An 11,791-nucleotide genomic window follows, 5' to 3' on the forward strand; every position below is an offset into this window, starting at 1 on the left:
GCGACACAAACGCTCGGGTCTTCCCCCCCCAAAGACGGGACACGGCGAGGGGCACCCGGCCAAAGCTACGCGCATCGGGCGTTCAGGGCGTGCCGGGGCGACCCCAAGCACGCCCTCTCTTCCCATCGGATCGCTAGAGAAGGCACTTTTTCTCACTGAGGGCGGGCGGGACGGACCCGGCCCGACGAGCCTCCGGCCGCTGCAGCGCAAGAGCAGGGGAAGCGACACACGCACACCGCTCGATGATCTCGAGCGCGGCGAGGCGGGGGGGTCTGCGGTATCGGTAAGGCTTCCTTTCCGGGGCGCACTCTTGAGCGTTCGCGGACAGGGGGGACCGGACCGAGAAAAAGCATACTACACAAGAGGTCCCCCGAGAGCCAGGCCTGCCTCTCCGGCAACACCCACCGGGTCTGCACCAGGCGGGGAGGCATTCTTATAGTCAGTCCATCAGACAGACCACCTTTAACGGTGAGAAGAAAATGAAAAAGGCCGGCCGCGACCGCTCAACACCACCCAACGGCTCACCGCCTACGGGAGAAGGCGGCGCGTGGTGGGCCGCTCGCCCGATCTCACGAGATCTTACCGCTCGCCTCGACCCCCTTACTTGATCCTCGGGACCACACACCTCGCAGAGGAACACACCGCTAAAGGCCGTACACCACGCGCAGGAGGCATACACGTCAGAGAACCGGGAAACGCCGCCGCCGCTCAGAACCGGGCACCTCTGAAGATCGGCCTGGAACGCTCCAGGAGCACCACAAGGATCACAAAGCAAGGCGCGTGCACACGAACCCGGTCGGGAGGGGCACGTAACACGGCACATCAGCCGACCCTCCCCCGGCTCGGAGGGAGGAGGGCCAAACAGACCCACACACGGTGGGCATAGCGAAACGCGCGACGGGGAACAAAGCCCCCGGCGCGCCTCACAGGAACCCCCACGAACCACAGCGAGGAGTGCGGGGGGGCTTTCACAGGGCTCAGGCCGGATAACCGCACCCCTGCCTTCCACACACCACCGGTAAAGGTGGGGAGGAGAGACGAGGGGCCCGCTGGCAGAACGAGAAGAGCGGCCGCCATTCGCCATGAATGTCCGTCCCTCGCCTGGCGCGGCTTAGGCCTCCGGCCCGAATGAACACAGGGCGAGCACACCACATCGATCAACAAAGCGGAACCGGGAAGAATCGAGCGAGAGATCACCACAGACCCAACACATGCCGCAAAAAAAAGCAAAAAAAAAAAAAAGAAAACCCTTCACACACCTCCACACCAAAAAACAGCGGCGGGGGGTCAACCAGGGAATCCAAGAAAAGGTGTGCACTCGGGAGGCACATAAGGCAGCAGAAGGGCCGGGCCACCCTCAACCCAAAAGGACTCATGGAGACTCGGGAGCTCCACAAGCTGGGAAGGGGGTGGGAAAAAACAGTGCGCTCGGGAGGCACATGGGAGCAGGGGACCATGGAGGAGACTCGGGAGCTCCACAACCTGGTCCCCGCCCTCCCAAAAAAGAAAAGAAAAAAAAAAAAAAGCACCGGGACGGTAAGGGAGAAAAAGAAGCATCGAGAGACGGGTCCCACCATCCAAGCAGAACGGGTGACAAGCCACGAAGCGGGGATGCCTGACACGCTTCACCACGGGCAAAAGCAAGGCAAGGAAGCCGGTCATCTCAAAAAGCCGCACAGGAAAAGCACACACGGGCCCAGCACCAAAAGGCAGCGAGACGCGGGCTGGGCTAGACGGGAAAAGTAACACCCAGTGAGGCTCAGAAGACAGACCGCCACCTAGCGTCCTTTAATGTCACCCAATTAAAGGACAGCGTGTCAGCACCTATCTGCAGGTACAATAAGGACAGATAGCAACCATTAGAAGAATGACAACAGGTACGGGGAGTCATTCACAGACCACACAGAACTCCTGAAAGTGAGGCTGGGTGAAATGTCCCAAAAATGTCCCCATAAACAAGAGAACCGACCCTCAAAGGAACAACTGGTCGACCTCATAACCATGAAAGGACCGAGAGAGCGAGGTGGACATGTCAGAAAGCCGGGCGCCCAGCCTCCTCCCGGCCGAGGACCCTGCGACCAGCCGCTAGGAATGGAGAAGGGCAAGAAGAAAAAACTTGGAAAAAAAAAAATCTCGAGTCCAAGAAACCGGGGACCAGTGAACAGGGGAGCCGGGACCACCACCCTCCTCTCGGCCTCGACAACACGAGGCCCGCCGCTGGGCTCTCGCAAGACCGAGGGCAGGAGAAAGGGGCGGGGTAGAGCTCCGAGACCCCAACGAGTCCGGACCAGGGAGGCGAGGAAGCCGGCACCACGGCCTCCTCTCGGTCTCAGGATGGCAAAGCCCGCCACTGAGGACCGAGGGTTCCTGACAAGAGGAAGAAAATGAATAAAAAGCTCCGAGAGTCCGGAACAGGGAGGCGAGAAAGCCGGGACCACCGCCTCCTCTCGGCCTCAAGATGAGGAAGTCCGGCACTGAGGACCGATGGTTCTCGCAAGAGGAAAAAAAAATGTCCGAGACCCCAGCGGGGAAGCCGGGATCAACCATCGCCTCCTCTCGGCCTCGGGTCGCCGGGTCCCAGGGCTCTTAGAAGAGAGAAAAGGCAAGGGAAAAGCAACTTTTAAAGCCGGGGTATTTCACCGATCCTGGGCCCGGGAGGACCCGACACCTAGCGGGGGTACGCGAACGACTGAAGCCTTCTGGTCGACCCGCTCGAGTCTCCCAGCACCCTCTCCAGCTGGTCCCGTCACTCGGTTCCATCCCCAACGCACGCACGCATGCACCCATGGGTGACTTCCGGCACAACCTCCTACACAGAGACCGTTCCCAAGCACGACACCGACTCCGGGACACACCCGCCTGCCAGGCCGGGACTCTCGTCACTCTTTCCGCCTCACAAAAGCCGTTTCGCCCCGTCCTCGTCACCGACCGAGGACCAGGAGAAAAAGGCCACCGCTAGGGGGCGCCCGACAACCGACCGCCATAGATCGCTCGCTCGCTCGCTCGCTCGCTCGGCCGCGGCGGCGGCGGCGGCGGCGGCGTCTTCACCTTCTCTGGCGTGACAGCGTCCTCCCACGCTCACGCCCGGAGGTGGCACGGGCCCACAGCAGGACAGGGAACTCCCCTGTCGGTTCCCCCACCCCACCCCCGAACACGGTGAACGTGGGCCGGGCTGGACATTCGGGGCTACGAAAACGAAAGTACGACCGAGACCACAGGCAGCTAGGAAAACAGGCGAATCGATCGTTCGCTCGCTTGCTCACGGGAAACAAAGAGTGTGTCTGACAGGCCAGGGGCTTCTGCAACCATTAGGGCATGGTGAGAAGGAGGGACCGAGGGGGACCGAGGGGGACCGAGGGGGACCGAGGGAGGCGGCAACGGCAGTTCCCTGCCATCTAAGTCTCCTTTCACCATGGCCACTGCTTGCTTGCTTGCTTGCTTGCTTGCTTGCTTGCTTGCTTGCGGTTCTTTTTCTTCACCCCACTCCCCACACCCTCAGCCCACACTTCTCAGACTAAATACCGAGTCGGAGAAAATTAAAACAGCCGTGGAATAGTTTTTTTAAAAAAAATAATAATCATAATAATAATAATGAAATAAAAATAGTTTTGAAAAAAATCCCACTCGAATTTCATTTCCGGGAATAATATCGTCATAGTGATGTGTCACTTAGGACAGAAAAAATAAACAGGTCACTTTAGTCATTTCTTGGAGAGGGTCTGTTTCCCCACCACGATGGTTCTCACTTGCTGAGTTGCTGAAGATGATCTCCTGATCCTCGTGTTTTCAGTTTCTGAGTGCTGCTGACATGACAGACATGGGCCCTCACACTCGAGTTTATGAGACACTACTGAGAGCGTGGAGCCCATAGGACAAGGCTCTGGCTTTCCCTTCCCCTCCCACATAAGCCAGATAGATAAATAAATAAATGCCCAGCAGCAGAAGCATGAAAGCAGCTTCTCAGACCCTTTAGAGCTCCTGAGTACTGGGGTTACAGTCATGGCAGAGGATATGACTAGGCCAGGGCTCCCTTCACAACCACCATCCAGGCCTGCCTGCCTGCCTGCCTGCCTGCCTGCCTGCCTGCCTTCCTTCCTTTTTTAAATGCCAGTTTACTAAAATTTTAGTTATTTTTAATTGCGTTGGGAGGCTAGAAATTTTTGGGTTTTCGGGAGAGGGCAGACATATGAAAGAAAGGAAGGAAGGAAGGAAGGAAGGAAGGAAGGAAGGAAGGAAGGAAGAAGGATCAGAGCAGTGAATATACAGGTACACAGTCCTTACACCAATGTTGACTGCAGATAGAAAAATAAGAGGAAGAAAAAAAAAATAGAACGTCACCAAAAGGACAGCCTGGTCTATAAAAATGAGTTCCAGGACAGCCAGGGCTATTCCATGAAATTGGCTGAGTTCGAATCAGCAATTTCCCAACTCCAACAAGAATGTTTACTACAGGAAAGGCAACAGATGTACACATCAAGGAAGGCCAGTGGAGCTGTAGGCACACCCTTCACACCCTTTGAAACTTCTCTGTCCCAAGGTCACAGAGTTAGGAAAGGAAAATAACAACACTGAAGTCACTGAAGTCATTCCTAGGCTAGGCCTTCCTTCACAACCATTTGAAAGGATCAGAGCACTGAATATACACACGCACGGTAATTACACCAACGTGGACTGGAAAGACACCTAAACTAACAGAGACACACACACACACAATCCATAGCATTTGCTGCCTAGCAGATAAAATGAATGCCAGTGTCAGTAGGCACACCCTTCACACCCCTTGAAACTTCTCTGTTGCAAGGTCACAGAGTTAGGAAAGGATCTTGATCTTGAACTTTCCTTAATAGTGAGTCTGTGTGTGTATATCACACTCAAGCCAAGTACCCCTCAGAGCTCATGGAAGACAAAACAGAGCTCTAGAATAAGAGAGACGGGGGGGGGGGGGGGGGGGAGGTTCACTCAAGAAAAGGAAAGCAAAACCCTACACAAACCCTGGCACACAGTAAAATCAGTCCTATGAGGAAATTTGTAGCTCTAATTGCCTACTTTTTAAAAAGACTTCTAACCGGGTAATGGTGGTACACGCCTTTAATTCCAGCACTCGGTCTGGTCTCCAAGAGCTAGTTCCAGGACTGACTCAATTAGAGAGAACTAGAGAGAAACCCTGTCACAAAACAAACAAAGGAATAAAGTATTACATAAATACTTTATGGAAGAATAGATGGACAGATAGACAGACAGACAGACAGACCCACACCCCATCTTCTGCCTTCTGAAGGTACCAGGCTCTCTCACAGGGGTCAGGCAGAAACGTAGGCAGTGTATGTGTGTGATATCAAGCAAGCCTATATGTGATATATAGGGTATGATAGGATAATGTCAGTATTAAATTGGGGTAGGTCTCAGGAGCACAAGAACCCAAATCTGTGCTGTACTCCCTGTCACCAGAAGAGGGCACTAGATCCCCACCATGTGGTTTCTGGACATTCCAGAAATTCCATCTCTCCAGTTCTCATCCTTTCATTGTTCCTCCTGCATGCCTACACCTAGTGAAAGAGTGGGCACCTTTCCTCCCTGCTTGTGTGTATCTGTGTCTGTCACAGCCTGGATAGCCAGAGTGCCCGCCACCTCTGCCTGAGATAGATGTGGCCGGCAGCCCTGGGGCTGGGGGAAAGGGAGAGAGAGAGTGGGTCCCCTGGAGAGCCTTGGGCAGAGGCTCTGTGGATTCCCTGGAGGAGGCCTGACCCCCTCTGAGGAGCCCATGGGGGAGGGGGAAAGGGAAGGTCAACCATTACAGTCCTGCCTGGCTTTTGCTTTGCTTTGCTTTGTTTTTGTTTTGTTTTGTTTTGTTTCCAGGTACAGCTGTGACCAGGTCTGAATCCAGGACAGACTCCAAAGCTAGAGAGAAATCCTGTCTCAGAAAACAAAAAAAAAAAAAAAAAAATAAACGAATGGATAGATAGCTACATAGCCAGACAGAGAGATGATAAAAACACCTCCAAGATCAGGGAGACCAAGGCAGGCAGATCACTGTGAGTTTAAGGCTCCCTTGTTCTGCAGATTGAGATTCAGGACAGGCAAAGTGACACAGAGAAACCCTGTTTTCAAAAAAAAAGGTGGGGGCTGGAGAGATGGCTCTGCGGTTAAGAGTGCTGACTGCTCTTCCAGAGGACCCAGGTTCAATTCCTACCACCCACATGGCAGTCAACAGCTGTCGATAACTCCAAGATCTGACACCCTCAGATAGACATACATGCAGGCAAAACACCAATGCCGATAAAATAAATTATTAGGAAAATAAATATATAAAAAAGGTTGTTTAGCCTTTAATCCCAGCATTAGGAGGCAGAGGCAGATGGCTCTCTGTGAGTCTGAGGCCAGTCTTGTCTACAAAGTGAGTCCCAGGGCATACGCATACAAGGGCACACAACGAAACCCTATGTTGAACAACCACAAATAAACAAACAAATAAAGAGATAATAACAATAAAAATATTTGAGAGTTCAAATAATTGACTTCATCCACAATAAAAGAATATAAAAATAAAAATATCAAATGCACTTGAACACATCGGCACAGGAGACCGCTTCCTAAATAGAACCCCAGTAGCACAGACACTGAGAGAAACAATTAATAAGTGAGAGAGACCTCCTGAAACTGAAAAGCTTCTGTAAAGCAAAGAACATGGCCAACAAGACAAAATGACGGCCTTACAGAATGGGAAAAGATCTTCACTAACCCCACATCAGACAGAGGTCTGATCTCCAAAATACACAAAGGACTCGAGAAATTGGTCATCAAAAGAACAAATAATCCAATTAAAAAAAAAAAAATGGAGGGCTGGAGAGATGGCTCAGAGGTTAAGAGAACTGACTGCTGTTCTAGAGGTCCTGAGTTCAATTCCCAGCAACCACATGATGGCTCACACCCATCTATAATGAGATCTGGTGCCCAGAACACTATATATGTAAAATAAATAAATTAAAAAAAAATGGAGTACAGACCTAAACAGAAAACTCTCAACAGAGGGATCGAAAGACACTTAAATGTTGGGGCGGGGGCGGGGGGGGGGGGGTCATGCAAAGATGAGAACACCACCAAGTATAATAAACCAAAAACAAACTTAAAAATTAAAACACACTGCGAGTCACAGAAGCTTATCAGCTAGCTGAGACCACAGGCAGAGTTTGGGCTTCTGACACTGTGGCAAAAGGCCGGTTTCTGAAACCAATTTTTATAGTAGGGGCATCGCAGGGCGGTGGTGGCGCAAGCCTTTAATCCCAGCACTCGGGAGGCAGAGGCAGGCGGATCTCTATGAGTTCGAGACCAGCCTGGTCTACAAGAGCTAGTTCCAGGACAGGCTCCAAAACCACAGAGAAACCCTGTCTCGAAAAACCTAAATAAATAAATATAGTAGGGGCATCAAGCATTAGCTCTGAACAAAGGAATTTTATAAGCTTGCCCTGACCAGTCAACATCAGACCCTAAGGAGGGGAGTGAGTTTTAACTAGGCAACTATCATGAAATATGTTTCAAAGTAGATTTCTTCAACAAATGCATGACAGTCCTGTATGAGACCGTGCTGTAGCATGGTTTTATTTCAGTGTGTGTGTGTGTGTGTGTGTGTGTGTGTGTGTGTGTGTTCTCTGACTCTCTTGTACATTGAGTTTAACTTCAGATTTTATTTGTTTTTCTCAGTGTGCTCATGTCTGTCCGTGTGTGTGTGTGTGTGTGTGTGTGTGTGTGTTCTCTGACTCTCTTATACATTGAGTTTAACTTCAGATTTTATTTGTTTTTCTCAGTGTGCTCATGTCTGTCCGTGTGTGTGTGTGTGTGTGTGTGTGTGTGTGTATTTACGTACGTATGTGTGTGTGGGGGGGATCACAATTCAAAACATTGTAGCGAAGGCCCTTTTTAGACAAGCCTCCAGGACTGCCTTCCTTTGTTTTTTTTTTTTTGTTTCTTCATTTTCATTCTTTCTATCTGTCTTTCTTTAGTTCAATTTTAATTTTTTTGTTTTGTTTTGTTTTGTTTTTCGAGACAGGGTTTCCCTGCATAACAGTCCTACCTAGCTTTTCTGGAACTAGCTCTTGTAGACCAGGCTGGCCTTGAACTCCCAGAGATTCACCTGCATCTGCCTCCTGTGCGCTGGGAATAAAGGCATGTGCCACCACTGCCCACCCATTTTCAAGTTTTATTTAAATCTCTCAGTGTGCCTTTTGTATGTGTGGGAGACAGGGAAGGTATCACATTTCCAAACATTTTCATAACTGCACTTAGCACTGTTTTAGCACTTTTACATTTAATTTTGCTTTTATTTAAGAGTGTTTCCAGTTGTGTAGGACTTAGTTTAATTTCAATTTCTTAAAGAATTTTTTATGATTTATTTAACTTTAGATGTGCAATGGTGTCAGGGTATCAGATCATCCAGGAACTGGATTTACAATCACGTATGAGCTGCCATACGGGTGCTGGAAATGGAAACCTCTTCCTCAGAGCCACTGAGCCATCTCTTCAGGCCCTTAATTTTTTTTTTAAAAATAAATATATGTTTCTCTGGGTGTGTGTGTGTGTGTGTGTGTGTGTGTGTGTGTGTGTGTGTGTTTATGGGGTGGCTTTTTTTTAATTTTTACTTATGATTTTATTTTTTTAATTTATTTATTTATTATGTATACAGTGTTCTGTCTGTTTGTATGCCTGCTGGACATGAAGAGGGCACCATTTCTTTATTCTCAGCCCTCAGAAATCAGGAGAGGCAGAGGCAGGCAGATCGCTGTGAGTTTGAGGCCACCTTGTTCTGCAGTGTGAGTTTCAGGACAGGCAAAAGGACAGACACAGAGAAACCCTGTCTTGGGGGAAAAAAGTGTGTTTAGTGCAGGCCTTTAATTCCGGCACTAGGAAGCAGAGGTAGAGGCAGGGGCAGCTAGATCTCTGTGAGTCTGAGGCCAGCCTTGTCTACAAAGTGAGTTCCAGGGCAAACACAGGGAACCTCTATGTAGAAAAAACCACAAATAAACTAATAATAATAATAATAATCTAAGAGCTCAATTAATTGACTTCACCCACAATTCAAAAATAAAAAAAAAAGAGTGTGTCTGACTGATCAGTGAAAGGACTATGTGGGCCAAGGGGCTGCCACAATTATGGCTTGGTGAGAGGGAGGAACTGAGAGAGGGAGGGAGGGAGGGAGGGAGGCCTGCTTTCTTGGGGTTCTTTTTTGGTAGTTGTGTTTGTACAACCCCACACCCCACTTTTCATACTAAATACCGAGTCTGAGAAAATTAAAACAGCCGTGGAAAAATTCCCACTTGGATATCTGTTCCTGCCCTGTAAAACAAGAACCACAACAAAAATATCCATATCTAAGCAGACGAATTAAGTTGTAGCCTCACCCTTTAAAGGTTTAGCAAGGAGTTCTAGCTGTTGGGAAGGGCTGGTGACCTTGAACTTTACTAGTCTCTTAAATCTGCCCTCTCACTTTTACCAGGTGCCCTCAGGGGACAGGAGTGGAGGCCAGGGCCCTTGCTACAGGAGATTTCCTAGATCACCTACAGGCGCTTAGGATTCCTTAAGACACACGATACAGGAGACACAGAGAAAAAAAAAATTTTTTTTTTTTTTTTTTTTTTCTGAGACAAGGATTCTCTGTAGCTTTGGCACCTGTCCTGGAACTGTAGACGACCAGGCTGGCCTCAAACTCACAGAGATCTGCCTGCCTCTGTCTGCCACAGAGAAAATTACAACAGCCATGGAATAATATGAAAAATTCTGATTTATGCCAGGCGGTGGTGGCGCACGCCTTTAATCCCAGCACTTGGGAGGCAGAGGCAGGCAGATCTCTGTGAGTTCGAGACCAGCCTGGTCTACAAGAGCTAGTTCCAGGACAGTCTCCAAAACCACAGAGAAACCCTGTCTCAAAAAACCAAAATAAATAAATAAATATAATAAAAATAAAATAAAATGTTAAAAAAAAATCTGACTTTGATATCATTTCCAGGAATACTGATGCAGTGAATTATTTGGAGCATTTTCACTTCAGACAGAAAAAAATAAAAATGTCATTTTATTGATTTCTTTTAGAGGGTCTCTTTCCCACCAGGATGGTTTGCACTTGCTGGGTTTTGAAGATGATCTCCTGATCCTTGTATTCCCAGTTCCTGAGTGCTGCCGGCAGGACAGACATGGGCTCACTATACATTCGAGTTTTTTTTTTTTTTTTTTTTTTTTTTTAAATATTTATTTATTTATTATGTATACAATATTCTGTCTGTGTGTATGTCTGCAGAAGAGGACACCAGACCTCATTACAGATGGTTGTGAGCCACCATGTGGTTGCTGGGAATTGAACTCAGGACCTTTGGAAGAGCAGGCAGTGCTCTTAACCACTGAGCCATCTCTCCAGCCCCTACATTCGAGTTTTTGATGCAGTACTGAGAACCTGGAGCCCAAAGGACAAGGCTTCAGCTTCCCCTGCCCCTCTGACATAAGCCAGATACATAAATGATTACCCAGATTTTATTTAAATCTCTCAGTGTGGCTTGTGTATGTGGGGGAGACAGGGAAGGTATCACATTTCAAAACATTTTCATAACTGCACTTAGCACTGCATTCTTTTCCGTTTATTTTACTTTTATTTGAGAGTGTTTCCAATTGTGTAGGACTTAGTTAAATTTCTTAAGGAATTTTTTATGATTTATTTAACTTTATTTTATGTGCAATGGTCTGAAGATGTCAGATCACCCAGAAACTACTGAATTTACAATCACTATGAGCTGCCATGCAGGTGCTGGGAATTGAACCCAATTTCTCTGGACGAGCCACGAAACTAGCTCTCCGGGCTCTTAATTTAAAAGTTTATTCATGTGTCTCTGGATGTGCCTGTGCCTGTGTTTGGTTTGTGTGTGTGTTGTGGGGGTGGGGGTGGGGGGTGGCTTTTGACCTCACCAGACAAAGGCATTCAAGAGCACTGGCTCCATATTTAGCAGAAATAGGATCTCTGGGAGTTTTAGGACAGCCTGGTCTACAAGAAAGGAGCTAGTTTTAAGAACAGTCTCCAAAGCAGCAGAGAAACCCTGTCTCATAAAGCAAAACACAAAACCAAATATACATAAATATAGATAGATAGATAGATAGATAGATAGATAGATAGATAGATGACAGCTAGGGCTGTTACACAGAGAGACCATGCCTCAAGAATTAACTAATAAAAGAAGGAAAAAAAAAGCAAGAGAGCAAGAAAGCAAAAAATCAAGTAAGCAAGATGATAAAACACCTCCAAGATCAGGGAGACCAAAGCAGGCAGATCACTTGTGAGTTTAAGGCTACTTTGTTCTGCACATTGAGATTCAGGTTAGGCAAAGTGACACAGAGAAACCCTGTTTTCAAAAAAAAAAAAATGTGTTTAGTGTACGCCTTTAATGCCAGCACTAGAAGGCAGAGGCAGGCGGATCTCTGTTAGTCTGAGGCCAGTCTTGTTTACAAAGTGAGTTCCAGGGCACACAAGGATACACAAGGAAACCCCGTGTTGCAAAACCACAAATAAACAAACAGATAATAACAATAAAAATATTTGAGAGTTCAAATAATTGACCTCATCCACAATAAAAAAATATAAAAATAAAAATATCAAAAGCTCTTGAATGGGGGCTGGAGAGATGGCTCAGCGGTTAAGAGCATTGCCTGCTCTTCCAAAGGTCCTGAGTTCAATTCCCAGCAACCACATGGTGGCTCACAACCATCTGTAATGGGGTCTGGTGCTCTCTTCTGGCCTTCAGACATACACAGAGAAAGA

This window comes from Microtus oregoni, unplaced genomic scaffold, assembly GCF_018167655.1.
Source record: "Microtus oregoni isolate MIOR12 unplaced genomic scaffold, Mior012 000060F_028, whole genome shotgun sequence".
NCBI lineage: Eukaryota > Metazoa > Chordata > Mammalia > Rodentia > Cricetidae > Microtus > Microtus oregoni.